Genomic DNA, 12,726 nt, shown 5'->3' on the forward strand with positions numbered 1-12,726 from the left:
ATAAAGAAATAAAAACCAATAGGTTTCACTTACTTAGAGTTTGACTTTCAAACTTAAAACAGGCCATTTCTTGGCAATAATTATTTATGAACTGGACAGTTTGCCTAGCTCCTCGGGGGTCTCTCACATAGCAGTGGGGAAGGAGTGATGGCAGAAATAGTCACAAACAATGTGTTACCAGAAAACATGGATTTCTGCAGTCGAGTTGATTTCAATCCAAGAGGCTTAAGTAAATCCCACTGTACAACAAAGGATGTATTTAAAAAAGAAAAAAAAAAAACCCACAGAAGGGCTACATGCTAACATGAACTCCTCAGAGACCCAAAAAGCACGACCTGACAGAAGAGCTGATTTCTACTTCCCTATACACACACACCTCTCAGAGCATCGAGGCCAACGCAGACTTTTTAATTTTGCATTCCCATCCCAAGCTCAAGCTCTTAAAACATACAAATCAGTAAGTCCTCAAAAAGAAAACCTGCACCTGAGGGCAAAGTTCAGTAAGAAGCAGCACTTCCCACCACCGCTGACAGAACTCAGGCTCTCTCCATCCCCCACATTACCCAGTGCCAGCTCTGGCGCAGCAGGCTGCTTTCCTTACTAGCTGAATTTGTTAATCTGGCAAAAAGCACATGTTTCTCTGCTGGACTAATGAGTTCAGCTGGCGCAGTGCAACGAAAATGGCTCAGGAGAAAGAGAAAGATCAGACAGCAGGACAAGAGAAAGAAGCAGCAAGATTCTCCCTTCCTTTGACCAAATATGCACAGATACACAGCCATGAAACATCCATATCAGAGCTGTATCGAACTGACTCAGCCAAAATTTCACCTACAGCTTGCAACGGCTCACCATTTGGTTACAGTGGTGCTAGTACAAAAGCAAGAATAGAAATGGAAATGTGACGTGGTTGCCTCCTGCAACAGCACAGACGCAGACTGGCTTCGAACTTGCCGTGCTCTTTTCCTTTAGGGAATGGTTTCAGTCTGGATGTAGGACAGCAGAGTTTGATATTTCACTTAGAAAACAGACAATAAAACTTATGACTTAATAAGAACAACATGTTACAGGAATGTCATCAATTACATGACAGTGGAAAAAAACAACTGCTTTATTTAAGGCAACTGGACTAGTGCAAATTTACTTCCAAAGACCACGAAGAAGGGTTTATGCTTCCAAATGCCAGTACTTCCTTCTTATTGTGTGAAACGAGCCTTTCCTAGCCTAGCTCTAGAATGAACATCCAGGGACACCGGTGCTGTTCTGCATTCTGGCACTGCCTGCAGATTTTCAGCAGGAAGACAACAGCCCATCATTATCACTTCCATCCGAGTGCAAAAAGCCAGCGTGTGCTCCTGTAGGTAAACCGGCATCTGACCCACTATAGGTTAAATCCTAGTGACACCAAACAGCTTTATCTCGAGTCCACACCTGCAGCCGACACTGCAACTCCGTTTTCAAAAGAGGGAGCAAAGTGCAGGACACCTCCCTTCTTGGTACAAGCACTGTGCTGGCTCCAGCCAATCCTCAGCAGAAATCAAGAGACGGTGCTGCAAATTATGGAGTGCATATGGAGTGGTAGACACTGAGGCCTACCAGCATCAAAACCAAAGATCAGGACTAAGGAGACAACCTGCACTTACAACTTAATGAGCCGCTCTGAACGAATTCATTCTTCATCTAAGAAGGAGCTATCAGTATAATATTTTTTTATTGAAAGACTTGCATATACACAGTGTGTCTGCAGCATAGCTGCAAAGGCCCTAATTCTACCAAGCAAAACTCAGCTCATTTTTTTTCCTTTTCCCGGAAGGGTACCCTACAGTCTAAAGGAACTATTCTTATTCAACGAGCACAGCAACATCTAAAACAACGCATGGTACCAGGGTAGCAAACTCTCGCAACCACACAGATAAGCAGCCTAAATTGTCCAAAGTTAAATTATCAAAAAATACACTTCCCAAAGCACCAGATGGTCTTTACAAGGCCATTAGTACAAGCTATCAGATGTAGCAAGATGTATGATAACAAACATTTATATTTAGGATCTAAATAAAGTTTAGGCATAAAGTCTTATTTATAGATATTCTCTGCACAATAAGACACGATTCATTACAGTATTTCAACGTGATCAAAGATATCTGCCAAACGAAATGGCAACCTTTCTGTTTCCCCCTTTACAGGAAATAAGTCTATGCATACAAATGTATGCTTTCCACGTATCATATCACATTTATGCGCCTACTACCTCTGATAATACACTTGACTCCCAGCAATTAATTAAACTATTTTCACTGTTGCTTTGCCTAAACGCACCCACAAGCTACAGCTCTGAGGACAGAGGACACGTTATGTGGGTAAACTACAAGCAAGAGCAGGCCAAATCCCTCTGCAGCTTCTGAAGCAATGGTTAAATGCCACTCAAGGGCAACTCACAGCTTGCTGATGCTCAGCTCCATGTCCAATGTTCTCTAGTGCAGACGCGACAGATAGCTTGAAGTGCTTTCGGTCACTTTGGAGCAGCACTCCAGAGTAAATCATAAACTCATAACAAGAAGATGGGAGCTACATTTTTTCGTTATATGTGGTGTTAATAAAAGATGGCCAAGTACTCTTACGCTCCCTCTGAACGACTACTTCGATCCAGGCTGAACTACAAACCGAGCTGATAATAGCATACATTAGTGGGCACACAAAATCTATTATGTCAATCCTGTTATACACTGAATCTTTTTTCTTATACACCAGCTTGATCTTGCAAGTTAAAACGAAGTAACCAAAGAATCACCTTTAGTTATTCCCTGTGCTCACCTGAAAGTAAGCAAAACTCTAAGCCTTCTTACTTTTGAAGCGTCATACATCAGTGCTGCTTAGTATGTGCGAGTTAGATCTCACAATCCAACTAAGTCAGCAGAACCTGCAATTAAACAGGGCAGGAGAGTTTTTAAAATTGTATTACATTTGATCCCGCTGCACACATTTCTGACCAGATTTAAGACAAACTAAAATGCTGACTCAGACACAGCTGCTTTAGCTGCAGCTGTGGTTATATTCCTTGACATTTTAAGCTAATATTCTGAAACGGTAAAGCCGACACAGGTTCACCTCCGCTGCAGGGCAGTAATCTCCAGTAAATAGGGGCAGCAACATATTTCTGGCCATGTGTCTTCTCCACAGTTTATTTGACAGCATCAAGAGCATCTCGCAAATGTAAGTGGATCTCTAAATACCATTCTCTTATCACTAACACACAAAAGGGATCGTCACTGCACAGAGATTTATTCGGTGGCTGTAAATAATAGCATACAATTCTACAAATCTGTATATATTCTACAGCTCTGCACACTAAGTTTAATAGCGAATACTGAAGGCTGACATTATGGCAGTTGTGACATTAGAACTACCACATGCCTGCTGCAGAGGAACAGTTTAAATCTTTGGCTGATCTTGGAGACGACCAGAGGTAGAGCACTGCCAGGGGAAGGAGCCACGAAACCCAATTCCTGCAGAAAAGAGTTTGACTCAGAACAGACCTATAGCTTCAAAGCAAAGTCAGCTATTTTTTCAGGACACACTTGCACAACTCCTTCCAACAGCAGAGCCATGGAGACAATAATAAACAACCTTACCAAGGAGAAAGAAAATTTTCTGCTGGCACAGGTATTTGCAAAGCAAGCACGTGTGCTAAAACTGTAGCTTCAAGCTTAGCGCTAGAGGTATAAACGTTAACACACATGTTTTTTCCCCGCAACAAAAGTAGAGATTATCAGGAGCTTATGCTTACTTTAAAAAAGATGGCGATCACAACCATGCCAAGCACACGCAGAGGCACTATAATTAACTGCAAAGTGCAATTATAAGATGAGTTACAGAATCTCAAAAGGAACTGCCGCCCTGAAAACGTCAGTGCTACTGCCCCAACACAATAGCTTTAGCGCCGTGCTATTTCCTAGACAGCAGAAAAATAACTTCAACTCTTCTCTTGTCAAAAGAAGGGGAATATATCTGTAATCTCTCCAATAACAACAAAGAAAAGCAAACATTATAGATGAGAGGATCTTCTAATTAATAAGCATTTTTGTAAAGTAATCTAGAATACCACAATGACAAACACTGTATCAGCAAGTTGCAAAATGACTTATGCTTCAGGCAGTCAAACAAACCAGTTCCTACTCGCCTTGGCCCCGTTTTCAGATGACCCATCTGCCTTGGCTTGAAAGGGCTCAGGGTAATCTTCCAGTCCCTTTCACTAACAGAGGTGAGGGAGTAACAACCTGAAGTGGTGACGCATAGCTGTGAGTAACACCAGCTTCGAGTGCCTCAACTCTTAGCAAAATTAACATCCCTTTAGCTTAAAAAATGAACGTACATCATGCCTTTGATTCAACAGCGAAACAAGTAGAGAAGACCTGTGGGCAAAAGGAGAAAGCAAGTCCAGGCTGTAATGCAAAACTACTTGAAAAAATACAAACAGAATGTAGTGGCATGAATGGGAGATCCATGGCACAAGACATCAGTGTAAGGGAAAGTAATAAAAATGTCCAAATTTAGGAGAGTTGCTCATGAAACTGAATAGATGAATTACTGGACATCTTAACAGATAATAAAAAAAAACTACCCAATAGCTAAAATTCTTCATTAGAAAAACATTACAGACATCAAATCATTCTTCAGCCTCAGACGTGTATATTATGTTACCAAAAGCACAAAGGAGAGTTTCCATCATGTTGTCTTTGTAGTACACACCAAAGGTGTATGCTGGGGAATACCTTCGATCATGCTTCTATAAATACCACTGTTCAACAGTTCCTAATTGTACAATCACTACTTGATTAATACTGGATGCATGACACTGAACATTAAAAAATAGGAGAAAAAAAGAAAGCAGAGCTTTTACACTGACAGCAGAAAAATGGGAAACGATACTGCATGACCTAACATTAAAAATACAAAAGATACTTCTAAAAAATGGTCTGGAAATCGCAACCCTACAGAAGGTCTCTTTAGCAGTGCTCTTCTTGAGGGCAACCCTGCAATTTACTCCAGATAAAATGCAACAGCATGATGGAAGTGTTACTTCTTTCCTCAAGAAGCAGCACTGCCCTTAAGACACTTCCCCTCAACAAAAAGGATCGTGCACCTGAAGTAATATTGGCATTTACGCTGAAACCACATCTACATGGTCCAACAGCAGCAATGCCAGAGGCTGCACAGCACCCCAGGTTATCTTGTCCAGCTCAGAGAAAGGACAGGAAGAGCAGGCTTCCAAGCCAAGGGCTGTGTCTATCAGGGTTTCAAGCATCTCCAAGGATGAAAACCTCTCTGAGAAGTTCTTCCAACACATCTACTCTTGCAGATAAAAGACTACGCTACAACGAAAAAGAATGTCCCGTTTTGAAACTTAAGTTCATTGCCTCTTCGCCTATTGCTATGACCATCCAGAAACGGCAAGAGGAACTCTGTCCCACCTTTCCAATACTCTTGATAGGCATTTGCTGACAGCATGTCTCCCCTTCACCTCCCCTTCTCAAGGTGAACACATCCAGCTCTCTCAGTCTCTCCTTGTTCTGTGTGTCCCAGCCTTAGCCATCTTGGTGGCTCTCAGCTAGATTCACTCCAGTATGTCAATGTCTTTTTTTTTGTTTGTTTGTCCAGCTTTGGCAGCTCCAGTATATGACACTCCTGGATGTACAGTATAGAGGGGAACAATCACCTCCCTCAGCCTCCTGCCCACAAACTTACTAATACTGCCCAGCACACAGTAGGCCTGCTCTGCCCCAAGCGCATCCTGATGATGCAGGTTCAACTTGCAGTCCAGCAGCTTTGGGGAGTTATTTTGTTCCAGATGAAGGACTTTTGTGCTTTTGTCATAGAATCACAGAATCGTTCAGCTTGGAAAACATCTTTAATATCATCAAGCTGAATATACATGCGCCCATTGGGCCTGACTGGACTCACCTGAGTACTGAGGGAGTTGACAGACGTTATAGTCCTCAACAATTTACCAAAGGTCATGGGAGTCGGGGGAAGTCTCCATTGACTGGAAGCTAGCCAACCTTATAGCCAGCTACAAAAAGGGCATGAGCCAAGACCCAGGAAACTACAGACTTGTTAATCTAACCTCAGTGCCTGGAAAAGTTACAGAGATTATGCTAGGGAATATAGAAAGTGATTTAAAGAACAAAGCCATGATCAGACATAGCATGGGTTCATCATGGGTACGTCCAGCCTTAGTAATCTGACCTCCTTCTAGGATAAGGTCACCCACTTGGTGGATGCAGGAAATGCAGTAGATGCAGTGTTTCTGGATTTCAGTAAGGCCTTCGATAGCATCCTTCACATCACCCTTCTGGACAAACTGTCCAAAGGCGAGGTGAACGGGTTCACACCGCACTGGAAGATGAACTGGCAGAATGGCAGAGTTCAAAGGGTTGTAGCGAGTGGGGCTACACCTATCTGGCAGGCAGTTACTGGTAGTGTTCCCCAAGGCTCAATTCTAGGGCTAGACCTGTAAAACATTTACATCAGCTATCTGGATGTGGGACTGAAGTGCATCCTTAGCAAGACTGCCAATGACAGTAAGCTTGGAAGTGCTGCTGGTTCCCTGGAGGGATGAAAAGCCTTGAAGAGGGATCAAGACAGACAGGAGCATTCAGTCATCAGCAAAGACACGAAAGTCCAACACATACAAATGCCGAGTGCTGCACCTACAACAGAGCAATGCCAGACATGGGCAAAGACTGGAAGAGAAGTAGCTGGAGAGGGACCTCCAACTCAGCAGAGAGGGACCTGGAGGTGCCGGTGACAGCAGGTTTAGCATGAGCTGCAGTGTCTGGTAGCCAGGGGCAAAGTGCATTTTGGGGTGCATTAAGCACAGTAAAACAAGCTGGTCAAAAGAGGTGCATCTCCTGCTGTACTTAGCATTGGTACAGCCTCACCTTGAATACCACATGCAGTTCTAAGCTCCACAATATAAAAATATATTTAAATACCTGAATGCATTCGGAGGAAGAAAACAAAGCAGGAACAGGCTTCCTACATAGGTGGCTGATGTCCCATGACTGTCAGTGTTCAAGAAGAATTTAAATAGTGCTCTCAATAACATGCTTTAAATCAAAACATCAACCTGACCTACCAAGACTCATCACTAAACCACGTCCTTAGCGCAACGTTCTCATGTATCTTAAATACCTGCAGGGACAGTGAATCCAACACTTCCCTGGACAACCCTTTTCATGTTTGATCACTCCCCCACGAAGAAATTCTTCACAATACCCAATCTAGACCTCCCTCGTGCCATCGCTTACATCCTACCACTTGTCACCTGAGAAAAAATGCTGGAACCCTGCTTGCTGCAGCCTCCAGTCAGATAGTTGTAAAGAGCAAAGACATCTCCCCTCAGCCTCCTCTTCTCAACACTGAACACTTCCCTCAAAAAGACATATTTTCTAGCCTCTTCACAAGCTTCACTACTCTTCTCTAGACACCCTCAAGCAACTTTGCTTCCTTTTCATAGTGAGAGGTCCAAAACTGAATTGCATCCAGATGTGGAGTCCTCAGTACAGCTGACAAAAACCTGTTGGAGCACATCAAGAGGACGGCCACAATAAACCTGAGAACAGGCTGAGAGAGTTGGGGATGTTCAGGCTCCCTTCAAGGAGACCTGATAGCGGCCTTTCAGGAGGGCTGTAAGAAAAAAGGAGACAGACTCTTTAGCAGGGACTGTTGTGAGGGAGTATGGGGAAATGGTTTCAAACTAAAAGAGGGAAGATTTAGATTGGATATAAGGAAGAAATTTTTTACAATAAAGTACTGGGACAGGCTGCCCATAGAGGTGATAAATTACCCATCCCTGGAGACACCCAAGGTCAGACTGGACAGGGCTCTGGGTAACCTGATGTAGCTGTAAGTGTCCCTGTTCATTGCAGGAGAGCTGGACTAGGCGACCCTTATAGGTCCCTTCCAACTCAAACAACTCTATGACTGTATGATTTGAGATGTGCATCACTAATGTTGCATACAGTGGGACAATCCCTTCCCCAGTCCTGCTGGCCACACTATTTCTGATGCAGACCAGGATGCCATTGGTGTCCTTGGCCACTTGGTCACACTGACGGCTCATGTTCAGCTGGCTGCTGAGTAACACCTCCAGTTCCTTTTCTGCTGGACAGCTTCACAGACACACTTTCCCCAGCTTGTACTGCTGCATGGGGCTATTATGTCCCAACAACACGAGGTTCCTGCCAGCCCATTACTGTCAAGAAACCCCAACAGCAGCCTCGCCCTTCAGCATTTGGACATTCTCCTCTCAAGCTTGCTATATCATCCAGGAACCCACTGGGGGTGTGCGCCCTTCTCTCATCCCTGTTGCTTACTAAAGACATAAAACAGAATTAGTCCAAATATCAACACCCAAAAGATTCTTAACAATTGGCTGGCAGTGTCTCTCAGTACCACCGATCACAACCCTTTAAGGCCAATGGTCCAGCTAGTTTTCCAGCCACTTGGCGGTCTACTTGATGAACACGTATTTCACCAATTTGTCTACACAAACAGTACAGAAGACCATCTGAGGGCCTTGCTGATCTCCGGGTGAGCATGCTGACTGAGCCAGACATCCACCCTGCTTGTGTTAAATTTGTTACACAACGCTGCGGTAGCATTCACACTGATCCAAAATAGCTCTGCTCAAACTTTTTCAGGTAAGCAGAAGAAATTTGGTACTCTATCCTCAGTCTTCTGAATCATCAGCTCAGTTCCCGCACAGCAGGGAAGCAAGAACCAATGCTAATTACCGACTGGAGGAATAAATAACGCAGAGGAAATGATGAGCTGCTGGCAAATGAAGGCACTGTCAGTGTCCCAGCTAGGGGACAATTCTTTCATCTAGTTAAAAATCTTGTCTGAAGACACCGCTCACTAATATTGCTCTTCTCCAACACTTCATAGCCCCCAAGGTTGTCGTGAAAACACTTTGCAAGACAGAAACCAAAATATTTATAAAATAGGACGGCAATCAGATTCTACTGTTTGCTGTACCACTGACTGTACTGCTAGCTTAAGTGAGGGAAAACTGTCAGCATCTCAGCTAAGGTCTTCCCAACCAGGATACGTTCTTTGCTTGTGATGGCAGTCCAAAGCCAAGTATTATATTTAAACACCTGTTTTGCTAATACAATTTGATATTGCTGGAACAGAGACAAAACATCATTTAAGGATGACACTTTAAACACTTCCTCAAGCTTATAAACATTTAGCCCAATGTGCTAACCTGCTACTAAATCAAAACTAGCAGAGACAGACATACAGATATAAACACAACCACCTAAGCTCACTTCGAGGTATAATCCTATTGGGTAAGAATTAAACCAATAGTCATACTTGCTTAGCTCCCTACGGACATTCTTAATAGATTAAAGATTTTTATAGATTAATACTTTCCTTCCTAAGATTTATGAAACAGGAACAAATTTACATTACTCAACAGCATATTTTACGAACTCTAAGCATGAATTTCAAGATTTCATCCCCAAATATAAACCCAGCAGTTTATAAAACTCCTGCCCACTGCCTGAAGGCACTGCACACCAAGAAAACCCCAGGCATAAATCAAGTACAAGTTTATAACTGGCCCGTCTTCATTACAGAATCAGGTGATAATGTAATGATTTAGGCATTGCTGCACACAGTTTAAATTCCTGATCCCATAACTACTCTGTCCTTACGTGACATTGCACGTGACTCCAAACTTCACCCATCCAAGCAGACGTGCTTTACGATTGGGACCCACAGAAAACGCACCTCTCCTCTTTCTGGTATCATCCCAAGGACATCAGAATCAGACTAGTCACAAATCTGTAGCAACTTCTGCTGGTTTCTTCAATGAAAGAGTCTAGATTGTTTTGTTTTATACCACAGTAGCATAGCTATAAATACACACTAGAACATGTATATATGTTTGAGAAAAAGTAAAAACCACCAGAAGTTTCAGTCTACAAATATGATGGCCAGTTACCAAAAACCTCAAATTTGAAGCTTAACATAAGCATACAGGTTTACGGGAAGGTTAAAAAGACTTCTCTGGTATAACTGATTATCTTTTCCTCATGCTTAAATCTTCTCGTAGGAGTTTAAGAGTCCAGGAGAGTCCAAGTTCTCTGACATTTCCATGTGAATGATTGATTAGCAAATAAATAATAACCCCAAAGGTTATTTGTGCCTCTTTTCCTACAATGACAATTTTGAATCTCTGAAGCTTACCCATATTCTACCTGGAACTAGCACCATTCCAGGCTAATCAATACACATACACAAAAAAGCAAAGCTAAACCTAAAACTAACAATAAGAACACAGAGATGTCATACAGAAGCTGTTTAATAAGTTAATAATGTCAACAGTCATCCCATTAACATACCCACCCTAGTAATTGCAGTCATCAGCCTACCTAAATGACCAGGACAACCCAGCATTTAAAGCACTTCTGGCCATGTCCGGAAGATGAAATCCACGTGCCAGGCACAACAGCTCCCGTGCCCTACGATACTTAACCCTCAGAGCAAAGACATGACTTTAGGCCGTGTCCAAACACTTTAAGTGATGCAGAGGAATGGATGTTTCTGCACGAGGCAGCTGAGTGAACAGGTAGCACGCCAACTATGGCATTACCTAAAGTCAACACAATCAGCATGGAACTGCCATCATTCAGCCATTAGGGAAATCCAGTCGCAGGGAGGGACTCCTATATTCTACCTCCAGAATGCCTAATCTAGAAATACAGAAGGGCCCTTTTGTCTCTGAGGATTGCCAACCTAGAATCCTTCACAGTGGGCGAGTCCGTACCACCTTTATTTAGCAGCGCTGCTACTTTTGGCTTGCTTGTTTGATAACATAGCCACTGACGGTGCCTTTTGTTGTAAGTCAGGATGGCAGTCCTGGAGGGAAAGCACCATGGCTTAAGTTCCTTCACTAGTGGGGCAATCAGCACCCGTATCTCCATCTCCCAGGACAGCACGCAAACTGCGAGTCACCAGCGAGTTCTTCTCCAGGAAGCATCTGTTCACCTCTCCTATTACAGCTGACTTTAAAAAGGCACTAGACTTAAAAACAAACAAACGAATAAAAACATAATGAAGCATGGCTCTAAAGATTAATCATCAAGCACACGGGCAGGAAATAATAGGCTTCAGATGCTTGCTGCAGGAACATCTAATGTAAAGCGAGTAACAAGTTTTGAAACCATGGACCAGAGCCTGCACACCTCCATTCTTGGAGGGCAGCATTTTCTTATATATCCTCTTTCTGGCTCAGTGAATCATGCTTTCTTTTTCTGGATAGCAGCAGAGCTTCAACCAGGAGAACTGAAGATAACACGCAGCTTGACGACTGGGATATCTGCCTGGAAAGTGGAAGATGTAGGTTGATTGCTCCAGGCAAAAAAAGAAACCGAAGCAGGGTCTACCACATTCTGAACAAATGCTTTAACTGATAGTTTTTAAAAAGCATCAGCACCTCCTCTTGCAAATGCCTTCCAAATCTGTCACTGTATTTTGTAGAAGAGCGACTGCAGCATACATTGGAGATGATGGGAGAATTCCCACCTGACAAAAATCCCCAGGAACTACGGTTAAATGACAACACCCAGAAAGTAGACAGCGATGAACAAGGCATCCCGCTAACCATTCCTCATACAAGTGGGAAAAAATAATGGATTAGATTTCCCAGAGATTCAAAGCTGTCAGCTACACTGCCCACAGTGCCCAGTCACCCTTAGAGCTTGATGGTATGAGAGTGAGGGTTTTCAGGGCCACAGTTTTGACCAAAAGCATCTCATCTAGGTCTATTCTCAGTGAATCTACTTAATGACAAAAGTTGGAGGGGGAAAGATCAGAATCAGAGGTATAACTTCAAGATAAAATCGTGCTGATTGCTTTCAGGTCCTCCCAAACTCATCACTGAGACTGATACATCACAGAACCTCTCTGGAGAGCGAACGTTATATTGAAAACAGGAACATATGTTCATTAATTTCAATTTCAACTTCGTTTTCAGTTAGCTACCTACCCAGTACTCATTCTTTTATGTAAAACAAGTTTACACAATTCATACGGTTAAAAAGCTATTCACTGTAATAAGCTCATCTCTCAGTCTGCCATTTACTAACTCACTACAGCTCTCCCCTCTGACAAGCTGCTCACGATCTGCCCTACACACTGCCTCTGCAGCATCCACTACCAGGGCATAACCCACAGACATAGAATCATAGAATGGCCTGGGTTGAAAAGGACCACAATCATCATCGAGTTTCAACCCCCTGCAATGTGCAGGGTCGCCAACCACCAGACCAGGCTGCCCAGAGCCACATCCAGCCTGGTCTTGAATGCCTCCAGGGATGGGGCATCCACAGCCTCCTTGGACAACCTGTTCCAGTGCGTCACCACCCTCTGAGTGAAAAACTTCCTCCTAATACCTAACCTAAACCTCCCCTGTCTGAGTGTAAAACCATTCCCCCTTGTCCTATCACTATCCACCCTTGTAAACAGCCGTTAAACATCCATCCCCCACAGCACAGATTTGTGCTGGCTAAACAAGCCTGCTGAGAAACGCTTGGGGATATCAGACAATAGCAGGGCTAGAAAGCCATCTCTGCCGATTACTTGAAACGGCAAGAGTGAGGCTTATCAGTTATCGACGCAGTATCAGCGCAGGCAATTCAAGGCAACTTTAACGCT

At 43.3% G+C, this 12,726-nt stretch overlaps 1 protein-coding gene across 3 annotated transcripts in view; it reads right to left on the reverse strand.

Annotated features, from left to right (window-relative positions):
• The window catches only part of NUP153 (nucleoporin 153), a 47,391-nt gene that overhangs the window by 33,596 nt on the left and 1,069 nt on the right, over window positions 1-12,726 (reverse strand). The gene's annotated exons all lie outside the window — the stretch shown is intronic.

This window comes from Gallus gallus, chromosome 2 (assembly GCF_016699485.2).
Source record: "Gallus gallus isolate bGalGal1 chromosome 2, bGalGal1.mat.broiler.GRCg7b, whole genome shotgun sequence".
Classification (NCBI taxonomy): domain Eukaryota; kingdom Metazoa; phylum Chordata; class Aves; order Galliformes; family Phasianidae; genus Gallus; species Gallus gallus.